The sequence below is a fragment of the Myripristis murdjan genome, chromosome 23 (assembly GCF_902150065.1).
Source record: "Myripristis murdjan chromosome 23, fMyrMur1.1, whole genome shotgun sequence".
In the NCBI taxonomy this organism is placed as follows: domain Eukaryota; kingdom Metazoa; phylum Chordata; class Actinopteri; order Holocentriformes; family Holocentridae; genus Myripristis; species Myripristis murdjan.
This window is the reverse complement of record NC_044002.1, coordinates 27,401,711-27,407,110: the sequence shown is the minus strand read 5'-3', so window position 1 is coordinate 27,407,110 and position 5,400 is coordinate 27,401,711. Positions and strand designations below refer to the sequence as shown.

General features: G+C 48.6%; 1 protein-coding gene across 4 annotated transcripts in view; it reads left to right on the top strand.

Annotated features, from left to right (window-relative positions):
• Nucleotides 1–641: 641 nt before the first annotated feature.
• Nucleotides 642–5,400, top strand: part of rab3ip (RAB3A interacting protein (rabin3)) — a 24,069-nt gene continuing 19,310 nt past the window's right edge. For 2 of the 4 annotated variants that reach the window (XM_030045906.1, XM_030045905.1), the window contains exon 1: nucleotides 642–995. The gene's annotated coding sequence lies outside the window, so the exon portion shown is untranslated. The remainder of the gene's footprint in view (nucleotides 996–5,400) is intronic. The other 2 variants (XM_030045907.1, XM_030045908.1) reach the window with 2 other exon arrangements.

Genomic DNA, 5,400 nt, shown 5'->3' with positions numbered 1-5,400 from the left:
AAGCGTGATTCATCACTCCAGAGAACGCGTCTCCACTGCTCTAGAGGCCAGTGGCGGCGTGCTTTACACCATTGCATCCGACGCTTTGCATTGCACTTGGTGATGTGTGGCTTGGCTGCAGCTGCTCGGCCATGGAAACCCATTCCATGAAGCTCTCTGCGTACTGTACTTGGGCTAATCTGAAGGTCACATGAAGTTTGTAGCTCTGTAGCAATTGACTGTGCAGAAAGTCGGCGACCTCTTTGCACTATGCGCTTCAGCATCCGCTGACCCCTCTCCGTCACTTTACGTGGCCTACCACTTCGTGGCTGAGTTGCTGTTGTTCCCAAACGCTTCCATTTTGTTATAATAGAGCTGACAGTTGACTGTGGAATATTTAGGAGCGAGGAAATTTCACGACTGGATTTGTTGCACAGGTGGCATCCTATGACAGTTCCACGCTGGAATTCACTGAGCTCCTGAGAGCGGCCCATTCTTTCACAAATGTCTTGTTTCACAGTCTGCATGCCTGAGTGCTTGATTTTATACACCTGTGGCCAGGCCAAGTGATTAGGACACCTGATTCTGATCATTTGAATGGGTGAGCGAATACTTTTGGTAATATAGTGTATATGCAGGTCTTAGAGGAGTTTCTGATTATTTATTTATTCTGCAAACCATTTAACCAGGAAAGCTCTATAAATAAAACAGTAGCGATGATAATTATTAAACGTTACATTATTATTTCTTAACTCATAAGCTCATCATAATTTTATCTCTTTTATCCATTAGCACAGGGTTTTATGTGCAGACAGTGCTGATCAAATGGATTACACCGATACTTTTGAGTGAAGCAGGTGACAAAAACCAAGGCTTCGTCACTGAGAGTGCACAGATTTCCCAGCTTGTGCTTGTCCCCTGAACGCCGCGGTGCTGCTGCGTCGCCCTCCGCCTCTGTCCGCGAGCTCTCGGCCTGTCGGTCCCGGAGAACCCCGAGCCGCCGCACCTGAAGCCAGGTGAGTCCGCACGCATGGACGGGTTACTATCAAGTTAGCAAAATGTGTCCGAATCATCATACAATGACGTGTCTGCGTCTATTATCGGACAGCTAGCCGTTGTACATGAGCTGCAGCGTCAGGGTTCGGAGCGTGCTGCCGCCCGTCACCTTCCCTCTCCCCGCTGGATGTGAACCACGGTCCGGGACAGCCAGGACACACGGGTCTAAACAGGCTGGTCGGTGTGTGTGTGTGTGTGTGTGTGTGTGTGTGTGTGTGTGTGTGTGTGAGTGAGTGAGTGTGTGTGTGTGTGTGTGTCAGGTTGGGAACGACACACACGGATGTCGCAGTGAAGGTTCAGCCTCACAGCCTGCCTGTCCGATAATGGAACTCGACCTGCGCGGCGCTGCATCTGTGACGCTAATTCCTCATGAAACGGACGAAAAAAACCCAAAACAAAACACAGACAGACGTTATGGACCGTCTCCTGAACAGAAACACGTCCGACGTGTGTTTCTGTTGCAAATGACGCGTCGGCGGTCGCTCTTTGTTGTTTTATTTTGCACGTAAAGCTGAAACGTCGCCAGGTGACGTTCAGTGCTCCTGGCGTTAGCAACGTTAGCTTAGCGCGGCTAGCCGGGATGCTAGCGCTCGGCTCGCGGTGTGGCGGCGGAGCTGCGGCCGGCCGCGAGCCTCCGAGGCGCCGCCATGCATCCGCCATGGCCGCGGCGTCGAGTCACGTCCCGGAGCGAGCGGCCAGGTGAGCGTCCCGGAGCGAGCGGCCAGGTGAGCGTCCCGGAGCGAGCGGCCAGGTGAGCGTCCCGGAGCGAGCGGTCAGGTGAGCGTCCCGGTGCGAGCGGCCAGGTGAGCGTCCCGGTGCGAGCGGACAGGTGAGCGTCCCGGTGCGAGCGGACAGGTGAGCGTCCCGGTGCGAGCGGACAGGTGAGCGTCCCGGTGCGAGCGGACAGGTGAGCGTCCCGGAGCGAGCGGCCAGGTGAGCGTCACGGTGCCCACCTGCCAGCTGCCCTCTGTTTAAACTCATGAACCAAGAAGAGAAGAGCAGACAGATGAAGCATGAAGACATTAAAACATCACGTCGTGATAAAGAGCCGGAGAACACAACAAACAACAGACCGAACAAAAATAGAGAAGTTCAAAATTAGTTACTTGGTCTTTGGACTTTGAAAATATTACATACATGAATTAATTTGATAGCTTTTTTGTTGTTGTTGTTGTTGTGAAGAAATTGTTGATACGTGTTGTTCCATTTCCTGCATAAATGCAAAGATTTTCTGTGTGTGTGTGTGTGTGTGTGTGTGTGTTTGTTAATTTACACCCGTGAATATGGACTTTGGCAAGAAGAGAAATTAAATTAATAAGAGAAAATGCATTATAGACGATAATGCATTTTCTTTTAAACCTAGCAGCCAATCGTGTTTGTATAGAAACGCTCAGCGGTGAGTGACGTCACCTCAGACCCCCTCAGACCCTCTCAGACCTCCTCAGACCCCCTCAGACCCCCTCTGACCTGCAGAGACCTCCTCAGACCTCCTCAGACTCTCAGACCCCCTCAGACCTCTTCAGACCTCCTCAGACCCCCTCAGACCTCCTCAGACCTGCAGAGACCTCCTCAGACCTCCTCAGACTCTCAGACCCCCTCAGACCTCTTCAGACCTCCTCAGACCCCCTCAGACCTCCTCAGACCTGCAGAGACCTCCTCAGACCTCCTCAGACTCTCTCAGACCTCTTCAGACCTCCTCAGACCCTCTCAGACCCTCTCAGACCCTCTCAGACCTCCTCAGACCTCCTCAGACCTCCTCAGACTCTCTCAGACTCTCTCAGACCCCCTTAGACCTCCTCAGATCCCCTCAGACCCCCTCAGACCTCTTCAGACCTCCTCAGTGTTGATCAGCTGATGTTTTAGAGCCTGAAACATTTTCTGATGTCCAGGTGGAGACGTGGGCGTGGCGTCTCCTCCTGGTCTGTGATTGGCCCGGGGGCGGAGCTTGTCTTTGACGTAGATTGAAGCTCCGCCCCCGGGCTCCGGCTCCTGTCACTCAGGCTGCGTGTCGACACTAAACACACGGAATGAGCCTTTACCAGGCGCCTGGAGGAACAGGATCCTTACCCAGCATCCCTCAGGGTGTCTGGTTACTATTGGCTCTCCTGGATCGGTCTCCATGGAGACGGGCGGAGGAACGCTGACACTCACCTGTCTGTGTGTCTGACATCCCAAACACTGTGTGTGTGTGTGTGTGTGTGTGTGTGTGTGTGTGTGTGTGTGTGTGTGTGTGTGTTTTCTTCCTCTGGACCATCTGTTTTGTTTGGCCCTGCTCATCCCTGCATGACACACACCCGCCAGCACCGTGTGTGTGTGTGTGTGTGTGTGTGTGTCTGCATAGTTTATAGAAACCCAGGACTTTTATTTTGACATGTTGTACTTAACCCTTTCAACAAGATTCCTGTTCTTTCTTTTGAAAAAACAGAACAAAGCTCCTTCGGCCTGTGAGGCTGATGTAACCTCGAGCCCTTAAAAACAACAACAACAAAAAAAGAAGTAGGCCAGACAAGTTAAAAGTCTCAGTATATAAATAATATACACATTCAGTGAACATAAAACAGCTTAAATATCTAAAAAATAATGTTAAAGTATATTAAAATTAAAAAACAAAGTTATGTACATGTATCTTTGTGACGCCTTCATTGGCCAAAGTAGTGCAATTCTGAACATTTTCTTTAACTTTCCTCAATAATGTCATGAATTGATCTAACAAAAAAAAAAGTTGAGATCCCACCTGAGCTATTTTCATGGATTTTGGTAAGGCACATGCAGTTTTTAAAAAAAAAAAAAAATATATATATATTTTTATTGAGTAAATCTATATTTTTGCCCGCACATTGCTCAGGTGTTTTGTCTTGTTGAGTCCAGTCAGTGAGCACATTTACATGCGCACCTTATTCCTGTATTATTGGGAATATCCTCAATATCCCGGTTGTGCACGAGTCATGTAAACACACTGAACCAGATTAAGGTCAGATTCTGAATCAGACTCCTGGCATGTGCCTGTTCCAACAGGAATACTGCGCCATGTAAACGCCTTAATCTGAAAACGCCCCGAACCAGAATATTCAGTCACGTCTGCGCATGCTCGACTCGCAAGGAATCCTGGGACGTCTTTGTTGCTATGGTTACTGCAAGCGGGGAGAACGACCTGGCGAAGAGCAGCCAGAGCCAGGAGCCTGCAGTCTGCCTTCAGCTGATCACAGACTGAAATATCATGGAGGATATCATCATTATCCTCTTCTTCTTCTTCTTCTGTATTTCCAGCAAACCAGACGCCTGTACGCGTGCTGCTGCCCCCTGCAGGTTGAGTGCCAAGTAACATGTAAACAGAATATTCCAGCTGCCACAGCGCAGCTACCTTAACCGGACTACTGACCCGAACCGGACTATGGTGTGCATGTAAACGTAGCCTGTGTTTCTCCACTGGGACCAGCAGAAGGAGGACGCTTCCTGTCCTCAGTAGTTTTCCTGCAGTGGGTCTGGATGAGCCCCCCCCCCCCCCCCCCCCCCCAATCGTCTCAGCATCAGGAGCATCAAACTCCCATTAGGGATGGCGAAAATGGAAAATTTTCTTGGTCAACCACCGGGCCTCATTAATCGGTTTATTTCGGTTAACCGAGAATATTATGTGACTGTCTGTAAACCTTAAACGAATAACCGCAACAAACAGCAGTTTCAGACATTTTTTAAAGTTTCTGAATATCACAAGCGGTCACGGAGAAATCGTTATGTAAAGTAGGCATGCCGAATCCTGTCGGTGCCGACATCGCCGGGTTAAATAACAAACTGCTGTGTTTGCTTCTATCATAACAAACTGATGTTTACATTCAACGTCCGCGAGATCTCTTCTTCTTCACGTCCTTTCTATGCTTTCTGGCACACTCGACTCGCGAGACCTCCTTACGAGTGAACGTCTCGCGAGCATATGCTCGTGAGGGGCAGGTGTGTGGCATGTACCAGTGCACACTGGGTAATGTAGTAGAGCCAAATCACAAGGCGAGACATAGAGCAAGACAGGGCACTATGAGCTCACGAGAAGTCCCAGTACGCCGTAAAAACTCCCGGTACGCTACAGGCTAAAACTGAGAAGTGCCGGTACTCCATACAGGCCCACTTTTTTTTTTTTTTTTTTTTAATTAATTAATTAATTTTTTATTGATTTATTTATCTATTTTGTTTATTTATTTATTTTTATTTCAGGCTTATCATTAGTGACATTATTTATTAGGGGTGTTTGACTTTTATGATTTAACTCCGATTATCGGGTATCCAATTTGATTTAAAATTGATTTTTCATTTGGAATGTTTCCCGATTACAAATGGATAATTGTTTGGAAATAAATGGAAAGGAGACGCTATTGT